The 21126-nt window shown below is 31.4% G+C and overlaps 1 protein-coding gene across 3 annotated transcripts in view; it reads left to right on the forward strand.

The window, feature by feature from the left end:
- The window catches only part of LOC101896172 (facilitated trehalose transporter Tret1), a 56238-nt gene that overhangs the window by 22512 nt on the left and 12600 nt on the right, over positions 1-21126 (forward strand). The window contains exon 1 of one of the 3 annotated variants that reach the window (XM_011293897.3): positions 8194-8464. The exons of the other annotated variants lie outside the window; for them this stretch is intronic. The gene's annotated coding sequence lies outside the window, so the exon portion shown is untranslated. Of the gene's footprint in view, positions 1-8193; positions 8465-21126 lie in introns of those variants that run through there. 3 annotated transcript variants of the gene reach the window in all.

Consider the following 21126-nt stretch of genomic DNA (forward strand, 5'->3'; position numbering starts at 1 on the left):
TAGGTTTGAATTATTGAGAATTTTAAAATGGCCATAGCTCCTTAAATATTGAGTTTTCGGCGTTTTTAGCTATTATTTGTGATCACTTTTTTAGGCTTGAATTATTGAGAATTTTAAAATGGCCATAACTCCTTAAATATTGAGATTTCGGCGTTTTTACCTATTATTTGTCATCACTTTGTTAGGCTTGAATTATTGAGAATTTTAAAATGGTCATAACTCCTTAAATATTGAGTTTTCACTTTTTTAGGTTTGATTTATTGAGAATTTTAAAATGGTCATAACTCCTTAAATATTGAGTTTTCACTTTTTTAGGTTTGATTTATTGAGAATTTTAAAATGGCCATAACTCCTTAAATATTGATTTTGCGGCGTTTTTAGCTATTATTTGTGATCACTTTTTTAGGCCTGAATTATTGAGAATTTTGAAATGGCCATAACTCCTTAAATATTGAGTTTTCGGCGTTTTTAGCTATTATTTGTGATCACCTTTTTAGCCTTGAATTATTGGGAATTTTAAAATGGCCATAACTCCTTAAATATTGAGTTTTCGGCGTTTTTAGCTATTATTTGTGATCACTTTTTTAGGCTTGAATTGGCCATAACTTCTTAAATATTGAGTTTTCGGCGTTTTAAGCTATTATGTGTGATCACTTTTTAGGCTTGAATTGTTTAGAATTTTAAAATGGCCATAACTCCTTAAATATTGAGTTTTCGGCGTTTTTAGCTGTTATTTGTGATCACTTTTTTAGGTTTGAATTATTGAGAATTTTAAAATGGTCATAACTCCTTAAATATTGAGTTTTCGGCGTTTTTAGCTATTATTTGTGATCACTTTTTTAGGCTTGAATTATTGAGATTTTAAAATGTCCATAACTCCTTAAATGTTGAGTTTTCGGCGTTTTTAGCTATTATTTGCGATCACTCTTTTAGTCACGATTTATTGAGATTTTAAAATGGCCATAACTCCTTAATTATTGAGTTTTCGGCGTTTTAAGCTTTTATGTGTGATCACTTTTTAGGCTTGAATTGTTTAGAATTTTAAAATGGCCATAACTCCTTAAATATTGAGTTTTCGGCGTTTTTAGCTGTTATTTGTGATCACTTTTTTAGGTTTGAATTATTGAGAATTTTAAAATGGTCATAACTCCTTAAATATTGAGTTTTCGGCGTTTTTAGCTATTATTTGTGATCACTTTTTAGGGCATGAATTATTGAGAATTTTAAAATGACCATATCTCCTTAAATTTTGAGTTTTCGGCGTTTTTAGCTATTATTTGCGATCACTCTTTTAGTCACGATTTATTGAGATTTTAAAATGGCCATAACTCCTTAATTATTGAGTTTTCGGCGTTTTAAGCTTTTATGTGTGATCACTTTTTAGGCTTGAATTGTTGAGAATTTTAAAATGGCCATAACTCCTTAAATATTGAGTTTTCGGCATTTTTTGCTATTATTTGTGATCACTTTTTTAGGCTTGAATTATTGAGAATTTTAAAATGGCCATAACTCCTTAAATGTTGAGATTTCGGCGTTTTTACCTATTATTTGTGATCACTTTTTTAGGTTTGAATTATTGAGAATTTTTAAATGGCCATAATTCCTTAAATATTGAGTTTTCGGCGTTTTAAGCTATTATATGTGATCACTTTTTAGGCTTGAATTGTTGAGAATTTTAAAATGACCATAACTCCTTAAATGTTGAGTTTTCGGCGTTTTTAGCTATTATTTGTGATCACTTTTTTAGGCTTGAATTATTGAGAATTTAAAATTGTTTATCCATTATATTTTATATGAAACTTTTGTTTCCTACTGTATTATGATCGGCACATAGCGTCGTCATCTGTCACTGTAAAATCCCCAATTGCGGTTATTGTCAAGTTGAGAGTACCAAATGTTTACAAATGAATACCCAACCAAACCATTAATAGAAGTTCGTTATATACCTACTTACATAGAGTCTCACATTGAAACAGGTGGCGGTTGAGGGTATCACTCTGTCCAGCCACAATGTCTATTGTTTCTTTAGTGTGGCGGTATTTACAAAATATGCAAGAGCTCTATGTCAAGATCTAATGTTAATGTGTTCACGACCATGTTTAATGTTTCTAACAAAGTGTGTTAGCTTGGTTACTAAACAACTCAATACAGGTGGTGATCGATAGACGGCACAAGGAGATTTTGAAATTTAGTCATAATCTCTAGCTATACTTAAATGTGGCGATTAAATCTCGAAAAAGTGAGAGGGAGATGAAAAAAAAAAAACTGCAACCAACTTCAGACTGCTCTCATTTCTAAACCACTCGTCCGACAGGTACCAAAATTATTCCAGTGACAGCTTATTATATTCTTTACAAGCGTACAAAAGCATTTTGGTGAGAATTTTCCAGGAAAAAGTTATTCGTGATGGAATTCAAGAATTCAATTGATTTATGATTTCTTTATATTTGGCTGGAAAACCACAAGTGGCTATCGTTAGAGGACTCCAGAATTTAAATGTGAATAATTCGTTTGTGTCTCGTACCATCGCTCGTTACCGTGATACTGGTAGCGTAGGCCGATGTCAAGGTAGTGGACGGAAGAAAACAGCAACATCAGCAGAAATGGTTCGAAATGTAAAGAAGCGATTTGAACGAAACCCGCCTCGCAGTGGCCGAAAAATGGCTCGGGGCTTGTAAGCTGAACATATCGCAATATTCCATTCGGCAAAAATATTGAAAAATTAGCTCGGGGTAAAGCCATTTAAATTCCAAAAAGTGCAAGAACTTACACCGCAACAGAAAGAAAATAGACTCAAAAGAGCTAAAGAGTTGCTTCGCTTGGCCGAAAGTAGTGAATTGCCGAATTTGGTTTTCTCCTCTCCGATGAGAAAACATTCGTTGTCCAGCAGTTTGTGTACTTGTGTTTACTTGCCAAAGAGGTCAGCTGAAAATGTGCACCTTCGGTTGGCCACCAGAACTCAAGCGCCGGCCATGGTGATGGTGTGGGCCGCCATAACAGCCGCTCGCCGCTCGTATTAATCGACCGTGACATCAGAATAAATGCCGAATATTATCGCGAAAAAATTCTGGAGGGTGTATTAAAGCCTTGGCCACGCAAACATATTGGCCGCAGACCTTGGACATTCCAGGACAGGACTAAGCACCTTCGCACTCAGCATGCGCCACCCAAGAATGGTTATAAATGTAGCTGCCTCGCTTCATTTCCAGCGCACAATGGCCTGCAAAATCTCCGGATACCAATCCGTTGGACTATTGTGTCTGGAGTATTTTGGAAAGCAAGGTTGGCACCAAGAAATACCAAAGTGTCGATCACCTCAAGCCAGTGCTTCGCCGAGAATGGGTCAAAATACCGTAAAGCAACATTCGGGCAGCGTGTGACGGTTTCATTGGCCGTTTGAAGGCTATAATTCTAAAACTAAGGCTAAGGCTATAACTCTAAAACTTATTCTAAAATTTGATGCTATTTCCGCAATTTTTAAAATTTGAAAAAAAAATTAAAAATTATGGTGTTTGACTTTGTTGCAGTTTTTTATCTCACCCTGTATAATAAATTTTTTTTATGTTTTCAAATACTACACCTATCGGAGGTTACTATGATATGAATTTATAAACAATTTTAACGAATTTGAATAATTTTTCATTCAACATTTTCAATTTGAAAATTTCTTCGACAGCTGGATATGCCAAATCGAGTGAAACGTGAAAAATGTAAACACCCTGTCGTTTGTATATTCATATTTATCGAGGTCCACCTGTACCTCCAGAGTAAATCTTATATTTTTTTATATAAGATTAAATAATGGCAAGTTCACGTCATCTTGACATTTACTAGCATTTATTTTTCATGGTGTTTTTTTTGTTTTCGTATTTGCTGTTGGGTATTTTTTTTGTAATCCTATATGTCTGGCTGGTGCTGCTGTTGCCGGTGAAACCATTAAACAAACCATTTGTTTGCTGATTTTATGAATGCCATATTAAATAACCACGATTTGTGCCAGCATACCGGAAAATTTACTTTTGTAATACTTTCTAATGTTGATCTGCGGGATCAGTATGGATATGGACGATCTATCTAGATTCTACAATGAGATGAATAAAAAAAAAAAACAATGAACATCTAAATGACACCTTGTCTCTATATGGTAAAATAATTAATTGTTTCTCAATTGGATATCGAATGTTATGTCATTTTTTTTAATTAAATCAACAATTTTCTAATTAATTTATATGATTCTAAATGGATTTTCTTTTAGTTGGAATTAGGAGAGTGTATGATATGTCCAGGTATGCAAGCAAGAATTGTCATGAGAAAATACGAACTTTTCTCTCTCTCTCAAAGAAAATATCAAATTGTTACGGTATGTTTTTTCTTTGAGAGAGAAATATTCGTTATTATTCTCAGCAACTTGTTACTGAGTTAATGTTACTGAAAAAATTAAAAAGCTTGCCTAATATAAATTAAGGATATTTTAACTTATAGGGAAAATAGGGCTCGCTGTGATCGAAAAAGTACACATATACTTTACTCGTGTATTTCACAACTGAACACATTTGAGTTCAGATACTTTAATATAAATTTTTTTCTTTACCTAATGGTAAAGGATAATAAAAGTTCGGCCTGGCCGAACTTAATGTTATTTTACTTATTATAATATGCGTTTTTCAACAATTTTTACAACTTAGAATAATTTTGTCAATGCGTGTCAACGGGAGAAATATTCCACAACCAATTTCATTAAAGTATTTAAAATAATAAAATAAAAGATACCAATAAAATATCTGTCACAAAGTTACCTGTCTAAAAAATTTGTTCTCCATTACAAATATCGTTTACCGAAAACTATTTCTCTTTCAATTTGTAATTTTGAGTTCTCACAGAAGCATTTGTAATTAATGGAAACCCACTTTAATTGCATTGTCGCAAACAAAAAACCTATTAACTTTTTATTACGTTTTTATTGCAAATAGCAGAACAATGTGTTTGCAAGTGAATTACATCAATCGGAATAATAAAATACGAACGGATGTGTTTTGTTCTAATTAAATTTTTAGCACAATCTTTTAATTTATCGCAAATAAAGATGATCTGTAGTTGGGTTATTGAGGCCAGTTAAATATTTCACCTCTGTGCAATGTTTGTTATTAGTTGAGTGGAAATAATTTTCGTTTTTTATTTGATGTTATTATATTTTAATGTTATTATATTTTAATGTTATTATCTTTTGCTGTTTTGGAATTAAAGGTGAGAGTACATAAAAGGCATTTTTGGACTTTCTTCTTCATAGAGAAATAGAGGAGTTTTAGGTTGACTTTGTTCGTTTTTGGTCCTTCGCTCCTCCGTTTTTTTGGGAGAAGCCAGTCGATGACTTAAGCCAGTCAAAAAAAAAAGTTTTATGTATTCTCACTTTAAAAACTAGAAATCTCTTCTACGAAGTTCAACATAAAAAATAGCATGTCTTTTGGGGTGACACAAATTTGGGATATTAGGATAAATTATGAAAGATCATAACAAGAGGGTGTGTCAATAGACAACAAATGACAACAAAAATTATAAACCATATGTAAAGGCTCTATTAGACGATATGTTTTTATATATGTAGTGTCAAATTTTACATATGTAGAACATGGCCACATCGTGTGTTACATAGACGAAATTTCAATTGGGAAATATGTAAGTACATATGTCTTTTTTCGACTACAGCGATCCCTAAATTAATCAGAAATCTTGTTTGTTTGTTGTATAAAAATATATACAATTAAATTTGCTGTGAAAATTCATACAAAAAATATTAAAATTTATTATAAAAAGAACAATGCTGGCTTGTTTGTCCGGGATACCATAGTCTTCTGTTGTTGCAAAATGATCAGGATTAATGCCTTTATTGTAATGTTTACCAGGACTATAATCAAAGAAAATAAAAATAAATTATGCGAGTGTTGACACGGAAAGTCAGAGCACATGTATATAACTCATTCCGTATGATAGCGCTTTAAGACAGTTTAACTTCAAAGGAATTAGGAAAAATTAAACTCTGTATTAGAGTTTTAAGACTCTATCAGACGATATGTTTTTTACATATGTATTGTCAAATTTTCGATATGTAGACATGTCAGTTGTAAAATACAATAGTAAAGTACTTATGTACTTTTTCGATCACAGCGAGTCCTATTTCATTAGGAAAATATAAATTAATCAAAGGTCTTGTTTGTTTGTCGTGTAAAAATTTAAAATTAATTTGCGGTAAAGTTCATTGTATAAAATATTAAAATTTGTTAGAAAATATAATATAATAAAAATATGGTCAAAAATAAAAAAAGTGTGTAATAGTGTGTAAAAGTGGCAGCACATATAAAAACCATTCCGTCTGATAGTGCCTGAAGGTAGTTTAACTTCAAAGGAAGTAAAACCCATTCCGTCTGATAGTACTTTAATGTAGTTCAACTTCAAAGGAAGTAGGAAACAAGTAAAAAAATATTAAGTTTGGCCGGTCCGAACTTTTAATACCCTCCACCTTAGGGTAAAGGAAACATTAGAACCTATTGTGACCCACAAATACCAATTTTTAGACATATTCGTGGGAAAATGTCGCATAAATCATCGAATGTCGGGAGGTATCGCTCTATGGGGCTATACAAAAACGTGAACCTATACTAACAATGTTTCGGCAACGGAGCTAGAATCCATTTGAACACAATACCGAAAATACTAAAGCCATAAAAATACCGAATATCAGGAGGCACCGTTATATGGGGAATATACCAAAACGTGGTCGGATATATCTCATTTTCAATACCAATCATCCTAGACACAATACAAATTGTTCTGCCAAATGTTGACGCTCTACGTCAAATAATGTGGGATGTATCGTGATTTCAACAGACAGACAGACGGACATCGTTAAATCGACTTAGTATTTTATGCTAATTATGAATATATATACTTTATGGGGTCTACGACGATTATTTGGGGATGTTACAAACGGAATGACCTATATACCCTCTGTTCCAGGGTGGAGGGTATAAAAATCAACTCTGTATTAGAGTCTTATTGGGTTAAATTGGCTTTTAAAGTATGCGAAACTTGGTTTTTTTTAAATTTTTGGAATTGGGAGAATCACAGAACATAAGTGAAATATTCGGGGTTATTCCATATTGTTTTATCCCAAAAATCTAAATTTTTATCCTATTTATATGAAAGCATGAAATATTTTTACGACCACATTCATAGCATTACATACATGTGTAAACTTTGTATACGTTTTGACAGAACAGGAAGAAAAATAGTGACTTTATTCTGCCTCCTGTTTTTATTACATGGATATATCGAAAAATAGTTAGGCAACATTTTTTCAATTTTTCGCTGTTTTAGGTTAAAACTCGATAAAATTTTCATTTTAGTTGGTTTGTGTTAGTGGATGATATATTCTACATAAAATTTCACTATATGTCACAAACGAAACAAATCTCTAGGTATGAATGACATTAAGGCCCTTTTCTGGTATTTTTATGATCTAATTTCATGCCTAGACTAGTAATCGTATGTCCTAAACCTATCTGTTGCACAATTGATTGAATTGCTGTTGACAAATACAGTTGCATATTATACTGACATAATTTGCATGAGTGTATTACAATGTTGTAGACAAAAAAAACAGGCCGCTAAAATAGTCGACCAAAAACTACATTGGCTTAGAAAAACCACCCGGCTTAGAAAACTAATTTTTTGCAAGCATACCAACAACAATGCAATGCAATGGGAAATCAAATCAAAGAACAATAACAAAATAGTAACAACAACAATAACAACATGACATAACAATGACATTTAAATGATTTCGAGCCGGAGAATGAAATAAGGCACAGAGAAAAAACAGATTTATTGGGAAGACAAAAAATCGACGAATTGTTTTTAAATTTGTCGCATTTTGTTGTTGCTATTGTTTTTTACACACAAAAAAAAAAACACAACAACAACAAAGCCAAAATTAAAAAAAAATACTACAAAAACAATAACAAACTTGCTATTGGCCAATACACAACAGAAAAACGTCGTTCCGATGTGAGCTAGCTTGCGAGCGACGACTCTCGCTCGGTCGAGAGTGTCCAAAGCAAAGCTTTAAGCCAAAATTTTTTCAATACCAGTTAGTCGAAAATCAACTATCGTGGCGCGAAGATGTTCAGTTTGTAATTAAATGAAACGAAACGCGCGATTTGGAAAGCATTTAAAATATATTTAAATAAAAATTAATTATTAATAAGGAAAAAAAAAATACTCGCACATTAAAAAAAAAATAAGAATCCAATAAAAAAATAAGAAAATTTATTACCAAAACAAAATAGAAATTTTCAAAAGAGCTCCCCACAAAGTCAAATTTGAATACATGTTGTAATAAAAGAAACCAAGTAAAATTTTTAATACCACAAAAAAATCAAATAAATAAATAACACACACAAAAATATTGGTAAAATCTAATGAGTTGCCATCAAATGTTTTAATGGAATTTTTTGAAATTGAAAAAAAAACAAACTCAACCAAAAAAAAAAAATCCCATGTTTTGCAATAATGAAATAACCAACAACAACAACAACATACCCTTTAAATTCCAGTAATTGTTGCAGCATTATTTTGTCTATTTCAATTTGTGTACTCACATGTCTTTTGTTATTGTTGTTGTATTTGTTACCACCAGCCATCCACCGAAAAATGAAAAAATACCAAAGCATCGACGAAAACAAAAAAAAAACAGCAACTAAAGCTACCAAACAAGTCCCAAAAATTGTGTTGTTTGTATAACTAATCAGTGATTTAGAAACAAAAAACCAAAACGGAAAACCATTAAAAATAAAAACTAATGAAAATTAAATTTAATGCGAGGAAGTAGATTTCCATTAAGACAACTCCTGAAATGATCCATTTTTGACCAAAAAAAATTATAAAGATTACTCCATCCTTAATATATGGGTTTCCAAAATTGCTTCCTAATATTTGGCGATTTTAAAATAAAGCTACAAATATTATTTAGTTGTCGATCACAAGCAGCTATCAAACGATAAGGGTTTTACATATGTAGTGTCAAATTTTCCATATTTAGAAGTTGCCAACATCGTGTGGCAACTCGACATTTATATAACAGCGAGCCATATGAAAGTGTGTGATAGTAAAAATTATGTGTCATATGTAAAATGGCATTCTTAACATACACACGGAAATAAACATGGATAATAAAATATACACCACATATGTAAGATCCCTATCGTCTGATAACAGCTTTAAGGTGAGAATACATAAAACGATTTTTTGACTGGCTTAAGTCATCGGCTGGCTTCTTCGGAAAATAATAAAGGAGCGTAGGGTCAAATTCGAACTAAGTCAACCTAAAACTTCCTTGTTCCTCTACAAAGAAGCCAGTCGAACACTTAAGCCAGTCAAAATGTGTTGTATGTATTCTCATCTTTAGTGCAATTTGGTGTTGGATATATTTTTTCTTTGATGCTCGCTCCCTTAAATCAACTTTTTGACAACAATTAACGCGAAGCAAAATATAGCCTAAATTTTTTCGATTTAGATCGATGAACCATTGTTAAATTGCATTCAGAATACTTTTTCCATCGACACCAATAAAACTTGTGGAAATTACCAAAAATATTGCGATGCAATTTAGCATTTTTTACTATTTTTTGAAATATTCCATTGACTCGTAGTATATATATATATATCATACAATTTTCCATTGGAACCAACTCACTTAAAAACGGCTTGAGCTAGATATAAATTAATATCGGAAATAAAGCAAAAATTTTGGCGTAAAAATGGCACAAGATTGCATAGAAGGATTCTTCTGGTATAAGTCAACGGTTGGCTTTTTCGTAAAAGAACAAGGGAAAAAGGATGACCTAGATTAAACAATGCGCTGATGTTGAACCTTAAATTTGGGCGTAAAAATGGCAAAACATTATTGCCAACCATATATTTGTTTCAATTTTCAGGCCATTTATAGCCTCCATCAAGAAAGTCGCATCTTTAGAATTAAGAAGGTACAGTCATGCAATCATATGTTTACAATTTTATCAAAATAATTGATTTGACATTCCGTCCAGACTTTTTCTCTCTTTACTTTTTTTTTGCTATCATAAACAAAAAATAAAATTCAGAGAGAGAAAAACTAATAATAATAATAATAATAATAATATAAAAAGCTACATTGTACAAGTAACACTTCCATATTGCTCCGCATCCTATCCAAAATACCAATTCGCGTTGCCATCTACACTTATTATTTTTTCCCATGTTAGAAGATTACAGGTAGTCTCATCGACACAGCTGTTGGGACAATGAACTGTCAAACAGATTTTGGAATTGAAAATGTTAAATGTAAAATTATTAAAATTTGTAAAAATTGTTGAAAAACGAATATCATAACAACATCCATTGCGTCGTATAAGAGAACATAAAAAATCTTCTTACTTTTGACAAAACATTTTAACATTTTTTACATATCAATGTTCCCAAGTAGAAGAATACATGTAGATGCATCAAACATGTATTCTTCTACCAAAAATTTTCCTTAATAAGGCATTTGACAAGGTACATTATAGAAAATACAGAGATGGATATGCTTATTTGAAATGACAGCTATATTAATACTATCAATGGTTATAAGAAGCATTTATTGCAGAGCGGACATAGAGGAATTAATTCAACTTTGCCATTGATTGTTTTCCAAATGTGCTGTAGACACCGAATCCCTAAATCAATGGTTAAGAAACCCAACAAATTCTTCCGTACTAATTAATAGCTACCTAGTAATATATGTCGGTCGGTGATCTGTGGTGAAATTTAAATTAGAATATTGTTTCCATCGGCGCTGGCACTCAAAAATCCAGTTTTGGAAGACATTTTAACCAGTGAGCGTTTTAGACCCAACAATACTAAAAGAAACAACTAAAATGCTGAATCATTTCCCCGTGCGTAAATATGAATAAATTTCCTATTCTCAAGACTTAATAAACGCACCTGCTACCGGCTTAAGATAAACTAGTATTTTGCTCAAGCAATTTTGCATATAAATATAATAGTTGTTTTTTTTATTTTTGATGTGGGAATGCAAAAATTTCCACCTTATCTTTTCAAAGATTTGCCAAGTCGTACTATATATTTTATGTTCTTCTACTAGCTTGAAAAATATTAATTCATGATTTATTCATAATTTTGCAAAATACATAAAAATTTGTCATATATTTCGATTTTAAAATGGAAAACAGCGAAGAGAGCCAAGAGACAGAGAGAGGTGTTTACAGCATACTTGTTTCAAACAACATAATTCCAATGGTCAATATATGTCAAATAAATTACGCTATTTTATGAAACGTAGTCTTAGTAAACAGTGTGTATAACGTTGAAAATGGTATGTTCCACAACTGCAAGAATGTAAATGTTTTACTACGATAACCGATTTTGCCGTTATGATATTGAAAAAAATGCAAAACTAGTAGATTCTCTCAGGTACTGGAACAAAGCAAAAGTGTAATAGCAATTTTTTTATTTACATACTTTACATACATAAAACTATTGTAAACCGTCACAGTGAATGCATCTAGTGTTAAAGTAGCATTAGTTCATTAAGGGTTGTATTTCCTATCAAATTCTCCAAAAGTCTAAAGGTGGGAACACATAAAGCGCTTATCTGGCTGGTTTAAGTCATCGATTGGCTTCTTCGGAAATGAACAAAGGAGCCTAAGTCAACCTAAAAATCCTTTGTTCATCTACGAAGAAGTCAGCCGATGACTTAAGCCAGTCAAATATGCGGTTTATGTATTTCCACCCTAAGACAGATAAAAGCTTAAATCGTGACTTCGGCACATTGCAGAAGAATACAGGTAGACGCATCAACGCTTGGGAACATTGATATGTCAAAATTTGTTAAATGATTTTCAATTAAATGAGTAACTTTTTTATAAGTTTTCTTATACGACACCAATAGAAGATTGTTATGGTATGTATTTTTCAACAATTTTTACAAATTTCAATATTTTTCAGTCAAAATTTTCAAGTCCAAAATTGGTTTAACAGTTCATTGTCCCAACAGCTGTGTTAATGCGTCTAACTGTATTCTTCTACCATACTTCGGCGTGAAAATACAACATTGTTATCACTTGTAGCTGACAAAAGTTTTTTATTTTCACATTTCGTACAGCAAAAAATGTAAACAGTGTTATATTTTCACATATTTGAACCAATGAGTTTACACAGGACAATGCAATTGGTTTCACGTATTAATATCAGATATTATTATGTTGACATTATAAAAGCTTTAATATTTATACAGAGCTACAACCATGGTAGAAGAATATAGGGAACGCTTAGGAACATTTATATGTCAAATTTTTTAAAGCGTTTTCCCAAAATTAAGTAGATCTTTATATGTTTTCTTATACGACGCAAATCGGTAATGATATGTATTTTTCAAAAATTTTTACAAATTTTAATAATTTTTCATTCAAGATTTTCAATTGCAAAATCGGTTTGACAATTCATTGTCCCAGCAGCTATGTCGATGCGACTACCTGTACTCTTCTACTATGGCTATAACCATAATTAAAATTGCTTTACACCGACAGCCAAATTTACAAAAATCCGTCATTAATTTGGCGTATAATAAAAAAAGTGATTGACAATCTAAATAACGTTCTTTATGAAAGCATGTCCGGTTTAAAGAAGGCTTTACATCTGTTACGCACGTTACGAAATACGTTTTTTATCGTAGTCAGTGTAAATAAACCCTTATTTTTGAAATCAATCCATGGCAGAAGAATACAGGTAGATGCATCAATGCTTGGGAGCATTGATATGTCAAAAAATTTAAATGTTTTTTCAAATATAAATAGGTTTTTATATGTTTTCTTATACTACGTCATTCGGAAATCAATCCTAGGGAATAACTATGCTCGAAATTGATAGGAATGCTCAAAATCGAATGGAAAATGGCCCATCTGTGACAGGATTCTTGCATTGAAAACTATTTCTTTTGACAGTTTCTTCCATTTTAAATTCTCTCTCAACATTGTTTGCATTTTTTCCTCCGAAAAAAAAAAAACGGAAATCCCTAAAATTTTATTGTGTATCAAGCGTCTTAGCTATTTCGCAGAGTAATTTATGAATATACCTTGGAAACTCTTGTCGTTTTGTATGTAATCATAAGTAAACATAAATCTGCTGATTGTCATTTATATCCTGTCTAAGGTGTATCTAAATGACGCGAATTTATTCATTTCAGAAAAGGTTATAAATAGTATGACTGAGCTATTAGGGTGAAGAAAAATCACCATATTTTAAATCTAAAATTAAAGCATTTAATTATTTCTTTTTTACTTCTAAACTTGCAGCAAAACACAACTAATACAAGCCGCAAACGGCAAACACTCAATCATTGCTGTTAACACTTTGGGATTACACTTTAAGTGAAACATATAATTTTAGATACTATTATTATAAACACTAGCAACAACAACACGTTTTCAGTACAAAAAATAAATCATTGCTTAAGTTTAATATTTGTTTAATTCTCCGGAAACTTGTCGGCAATCAGTTAAACGTTATGAAAGTTGAATGACATGATAGGAAGTTATTGCATATGAGTGTTTGTAATGTTGTTATTGATGTTAGTTTTAGTTAGAACAAGTTTCAAAAATATGTTCTACATAATAATTATGGTAAAATTAAGAAGGTAGAGTCATTTCAAATAAGCATACCCATCTCTGCATTTTCTGCAATATACTTTGCCAAATATCATTGCATAGAAAATGGGTTCCCATCTCTGATTTGTGTAGGTACAATGAATTCATTTTTACAATGAAATGTCAAATAATGATAATGAATATACATTTTTGATAGTAAAATTAAATTAAATGTACATCCAACCTAATTAAAATACGTTCTGAATTGATCCTTTAAACATGGCGTTGTCAGGAGGTGCCACCGATAGTGTTGCCAACTACAGCCAAAGCAATAACATTTAATTTAGATTTGTTAGCCGCATAAAACGTAATGCTAGGAACACAATTGGAGCGAACGACGAATTTTTTCGCGGCGTATGTTCGTCGTCAAAAATAAAAACCATATGTGTATATGGAAGTGCACACAATCACGGCGCCGGCGAAAATTTCGTCGGTCGCCGCGAACTCAATTAGCTTTATTTCTATTTCATACGCCGGCGAACGGCGACAAAACAGTACAAGGTGGCCATACTTGTACGAATTTTATGTGTTTTAGTAAATAAAGTTACTTTTTACTTAAAAATTTGTTATGGTCACTCTACTATCTGTTATTCGTATAAAAAAACATAAATAATTTGTTTATTTATTTGTGCACTTGCGCCTGAGTGAAGATGGATATCAGTGAATTTATAATAGAAAAGATGGACATAACTGAAATTATAAAGAATTATGAGTTCTTGTATAATTTTCATTGTAGTCAACAAATGAGCAAAAAGTAAACAACTTCATCAGCTGTTTTATAATTTCGTCGGTATTGTGTTCCATACGACGAATTTTCGCGGCTCATTTTGTCGCCGCGTAGGGCGAAATTCGTCGTTCGCTCCAATTGTGTTCCTAGCATGACGTTAGCAACTCAACTGACCATATTCTGTTTGTGATATAAAGTATTTTATCGTCAGTTTATAAAATTAAATTCTTTCAAATGGACGCTTTCCAAAATGATGGCGGAACTAATAAAATAGTATTTTTAAATTATGTAATATATATAATATACAAATTGTGGACTCATTCAAGCATGGTAATGAAGCTATTGCGCATTTCAACGGCTGTGCATGCAGTCCCGACATGAGAAATGCATAAAGGCTCCTTCTTAACTTAACCAATCCCAAAATAATATGAGAGAGAAGTTATAACTCTTTTTTTTAAACATTCAAAAATTCCGAATGTTTGTCTTTTGATGACATTGTCAAGAGCGCAATATGCATTAATGCTTGTCTGTAGACAAGCAAGCAACGATTATTGATGTATTTGCACAAAAAAAATATATTAAAACACGTTTTGTTGTTTTTTTTTCTTTTTTATCAAAACCAGGTGATTGTATTTAGTTTTCCTTGCATATAAAATAGGTTAATTCAGAGCGAACACAAAATAAAGAAGAAATCACAAAATATGCAATTGAAAAAAAAATAAAATAAAAGAATTTGACAATTCAATTTAATAATTTGAAATAAAATAAAAAACGAGTAGAAAAAACGTTGTGGGTGGGATGTATAAAATATAAACATTACGAGACAACCTCACACAAAATTTTTCTCCGGGCGTTCTGATACTTGTGAAAATAAATTAAAATCTTTTATGTCTTCTTATTCACTATTCGTTAATGTTTATTCTTTTCTATTGTTATTTGAGATTTTATATTGTTATTCTTCACAAGTTGTTCCTCAGTGGTTAAATTGTACGAATTGTCTGTTTCGAAATGACGATAAAGAGCATTTAGAGTTGCCATGTGAGAATGCTGCACATGGTAAAAGAATGCTGTCAAGGCAATTTTAGAATTGAAAATTTTAAATGAAAGTTTATTACAATTTGTAAAATCTGTTGAAGATGGCATATCATAACAACCTCCGATTGGCTTCGTAAAAGAAAACAAATAAAAATCTACTTATTTTTGGACAAACTATTTTAAAAATGTTGACACATCAATGTTCCCAAGCGTTGATGCATCTACCTGTATTCTTCTACCATAATGCTGCGTTAAGGCATTATCAGAAGGAATAGGTTTTACATATGTGGTGTCACTTTTACTATCCATATGAATTTACGTATGTACGTTAAAATTGTCATTTTACATATGATTCATAATTTTTGCTATCACACACTTCCATATATTTTTTTCTTTTGGTTACAATGTGATTAATTATATTTAAAAAAAATTGCTTGCTACAACACTGGTAGAAGATAGTCATCTCTCATTTTCAGTTGAATTAAAGTTATCATTTTAGTTCACAGGTTCCAATCTCTGATTTGTATTTATAAATAAACTTTTTGGCAAGGTGATGTTGTCAAATGAATAATTTGAAAAATTTGTAAACATATGATTGCATGACTTTACCTTCTTAATTCTACCATCTTTAAGCCCAAGAAAATATAAATAAACTTGTCTTTCTAAGACATAAAACTATTTTTAAGTGAACGCCGAAAATAAAAGATTATTTACTTATTTTTGTAAAATCTGCCACTTGTCATACGTAAATATTTTAAATACCAAAAAAAATATTAGAAAAGTGACAAGATGGAGTTCATGAGAAAAGGGTTGCCATTACCGGCTTCTTCGTAAATGAACAAAGGAGTTTTAGGTTGACCTAGTTCGATTTTGGCCCTAGGCTCCTTTGTTCATTTCCGAAGAAGCCAGCCGATGACTTAAGCCAGCCAAATAAGCGCTTTATGTATTCCCAGCTTTATGTATTTCCAACCTAAGTCATCGGCCGTCTTCTTCTTAGGAAAAGAACAAATGAGTGTAGGATCAACATTAAACTAAGTCCACCTTTGTTTCTCTACGAAGAGATGTCAAAACAGCGTTTTATGTGTATATTTCCACACAACAAACAACACTTTTAATTAAATTAAAATTTTCCAATGTAAATAGGGCTCGCTATGACCGAAAAAGTACATGTGTACGTTGCTCATATATTTCACAACTGAAATGTCGTCCATGTATCACACGGTATGTGTAACGTCTACATATGGAAATTTTGCCATTACCTATGTACAAAACATTTCGTCTAATAGAGAGCCTTTGTTCTTTTACGGAAAAGCCAGCCGATGACTTAAGCCATTTAAAAAAGCGTTTTATTTATTCTCACCTTTAGTCGTTTATTTTTATTTTATTTTTATTCTAGGAAATTAGCTCTCTAGATTATTCTTCCTCTACAAAAAAAAAGGAAACAGAACAAAGAATCTTTGTTAATACTTTCTTGTGACGTCTCGATGGTCTATCTTAAGATTGGTCACAAAAGTGTTATTGTTGATTGTGAAGAAAAAAATTCCATTTAATTGTCCATGATGCATGTAAATGTTTACAATTATGAAAAGAAATTGCAGCGAAATAGCTACTGATAACACATCTCCTAGCGGCAAAACAAACTCTGATGAACCCATTCTTTGATCTTTGTATTTGACAGCATCAACGATTCCATTAAGGATGTAAACGGATGTTGATAAAATATTATTTTGTTATTAAAATATTAATTACATCAAAGAAAATATTCCAAACTAGCAGTAGTACCGTATAATTTTCCCGATTCTTTATATTTCCTAAAGCTCCTCATCGTAATCATGGCACATTCCATTTTAATATCCCTTCTCATTCTCTTTTTAAACATTTCCTGGAGAATTGTCTGCATATTTCTGCAGTCTAAAAAATAATCACGATTGTTTACTTCTTTTGCCGTAGAAAAGTTCAAAGTCCCTGCCACACATGAATGTCAGTGTTGCGGTCAGTTACCTTAATCATTGTCTGCGCTTATCAAATATAGACTTCCATGTTTATTGTCTTAGGCACATGGTCAAAAGAATGCATGGAGCAAAAGGTGTCGCTGACCACGTATGAACTTATAACGTAATAGCATACAGTGTTCACACTTTGTATTAAAGCAATTTGAAATGTTAGAAATGCCACAGCAAAATAATTATGAGAATTTACCATGGTAGAAGAATATAGGTTGTCGCATCGACACAGCTGCTGGGACAATGAACTGTCAAACCGATTTTAGAATTGATAATTTTGAATGAAAAATTATTAAAATTTTTAAAAATTGTTGAAAAATTCATATTATAACAACCACCGATTTGCTTCGAATAAAAAAGCATTTAAAAATCCACTTATTTTTCATAAAACATTTATAAATTTTGACATATCAATGTTTTCAAGCGTTGATGCATCTACCTATATTCTTCTATTCTTCTAAAGATCTATTTTCATTTTCTTTTGAGACAAACTTCCTGCCAAAAAAGAGCCGAAAAAATGGAAGCCTATTTATTAACATAAAACGCTTTTTTGACTGGCTTAAGTCATCAGCTGGCTTATCCGTAAAAAACAAAGGAGCGAAGCGACAAAATCAAACTATGTCAATCTAAAACTCATTTGTTCAAAGACATAGAAGTATAAAAATGGGACAAGACAGAGTCAAGATATGGCAACCCTGGGAAAATACCCCTGTTGTTATGATATCGTCACAATATAGTTACCAATGTTATGCTATTATTTGGGGAATGTGTCTATGGAATTGAATTTGAAACCCAATTTTTTGATGTTTCAAACTTTTGTTTGTCTTTTTTTTCTATAAATGGGGTTTTCATATTAACATGGTCCTGTCATGAGCTGTTATCTAGATAGTATCGACACAAACCATTTGCTCAAATTGCATTTTGTCTAGTCGTTACCATTTTAGGTCTTTGATTTGTACCTCTACGGAGAAGCCAGCCGATGACTTAAGAGTTTCTTGCCGGAAAAATTTCTTCTCTCGTCTTGCAAATCTTCTCTTTACCGCGACTTATATTTGGCCAAAGAAACCAAAAATTATGGCAGACAAATTGTTTTGTTTTGACAAATCAGCTGATTGCTTTCAAGTTTTTGTCTGTTTACTTTTTAATAGAATACAACTACCCTGCTCTCTTATTAAAAACGGCTGGACAATTCCTGCAAGAAAATCTAACGAAAAAACCTATTGTCACAAGGACACATTCTGGTTTGCATGAAATCGCTTGTCTTGAATCATAATTCTGTCGTTGGCAGTAAGTTTAGTATTGCCAAAAGCGATAACATAGCAAACGCGTTGCCAACCATATTAAAAGCGAAACCCTTAATCTACCTTGACCTTTATGGAAATGGATTCACTCGTTTTACCTTATTATTTAACTCAAACATTTATTCTTGAATTTTAGCTCCGATTCCATAAACTAAAAGTAGTTTCGTTTTTCTATTTCCCATTTTTTTTCATAAAATTACCAACTCAATATATGTCTTCTAAGCACTCTTACAACTTTTGGTACTTTATTAATCTGGTTGTTTTTTTTTTTACACATATTTCGAAAAGGCTTAATTATTCTATTCATCTACTGGATTTATTATAACAGGTCCAAACGACTTGTTATTTTTACCTTTAGGAGGATTTATGGTATCGGTATGACAATACTTAATTTAACTCATCCACGTGCTGCATTATTTTTTTCAAATCTTCAGCTGCTGCGTTGGCACGCGATTCTCTTTTTAACCGCAAGATAAAAATATTTTTGGTTTCAAAAATAACACAAATATAAAACCAGTTATGAAGACTTTGATTTATGGTCTTGATATTGAAACAAAATTCTAAATCTGATATTAAATTGATGTTTATTTTTTTAGTAATTATTTTAACATGACATATTTTGGCAATCTCTTTGTTTATGGGATTCTTGAGAAACGAACAAAGAAATGTCGAAAAGTACAAATAAACTTAAATCAAGTGATTAATGCAAAAAGTAACGAGAACGTCTTCAATCGTAGACGATTCGACACAGCTGCTGGGACAATGAACTATCAAAACAATTTTGGAATTGAAATTTTTAAATGAAATATTATGAAAATTTGTAAAACTTATTGAAAAACACGTATTATAACAACCTCCGCATGACGTCGTATAAAAAACATATAAAAATCAACTTATATTTGAAAAAACATTTAACATTTTTTGACACATCAATGACCACCTACCATGACCACAATTAATTAATTATGACAGTCAGCTGATTCTTGTTTGTATGTATTTATGTAGCTGATTACATTAACTTTAATCATGGCAGAAGAATACAGGTCTCGCATCGACACAGCTGCTGGGACAATGAACTGTCAAACCAATTTTGGAATTGAAAATTTTAAATGAAAAAGAGTCGTATAAGAAAGCTTATAAAAATCTAATTATTTTTAAAAAATCATTAACATATTTTACATATCAATGTTCCCAAGCGTTGATGCATCTACATGTATTCTTCTACCATAACTTTAATCAAAAAGATTTTTATACACAAATGTTATTACAGTGATTCACTTGATAGATCAGAAAATAATACATTTTCAATTATTAAATTAATCGAGTTTTTTTAATTAGTATAGATTGGCAATCTTGTTCACCGGACGAAACTATCTTTCTATTCTTTTCTTCAAAAGGAACTAATTATTTTTTTTTAATTATTTCATTTTAATTAGATTACTAGAATAAAAACATAAGTTGTGTTCCAAAACGAACGATAAGCAAAAGGCCAGACCATCTTCCCTTTATCTTTTAACGTAAAGTTTACTGGATTCATGTTGCCATATTTTATATTGATAATATGGCAATAACAGCAAAAATTTTTAAATAAAAAATGGCTAACGCAAGTCTTTTATTTTATATCGAAGAACTGAATTATAAATTTATTTCACGAAATTAACTACAAATTCGCATTTTGTTTATTATTTTTAAACTGAAATAAAGATGCCATTGTGAAAAAATGCAGTGACTACCAGCTACTTTTAAAAAAAGCTTGCCATATCTCTGTAAAAATGCATATATTTTAAAGGAAAGTTGTAATAATGAGAACCCGATAATGTGAAATTTCTACTTCATTTTTCCTAAAGTAAGGGATAACAAAAGTGGACTATAAAGGGAAAATATAAGAACGGGCCTATGTAGTTTAAGGTGCAAATTGCATCGTTTAATTACATCGTTCTTTACGACTCTCGTGCACGTGTAAGTAGGAACATGGCATGTGAAGTACTGTCAAATAATTGCCCACCACAAACCATCACCTGTTGAAATGTGGCCTTAATCGACTGTATCTAAAACCCGTACTTAAAAAATTAGTACGTGTTACCTACATGATTTGTTTATTAATTTCAATTATGACTACATGAAGTAATACAAATCTACGCTACATATGAATGACCAACAATCGTACATTGGTACTTAAAATTGTCTGTTTTGTTTTTGTTTTTTTGTTTGTTCGTTGACTTATTACAAATATGAACACAATTATTTAAGGAATCCATTAACATGGTATGCAGCTTTTATTATTGTTATTATTTTAAGTGCTATGCTTTACTACGAACTATATA

This window comes from Musca domestica, unplaced genomic scaffold (assembly GCF_030504385.1).
Source record: "Musca domestica strain aabys unplaced genomic scaffold, Musca_domestica.polishedcontigs.V.1.1 24, whole genome shotgun sequence".
In the NCBI taxonomy this organism is placed as follows: Eukaryota; Metazoa; Arthropoda; class Insecta; order Diptera; family Muscidae; genus Musca; species Musca domestica.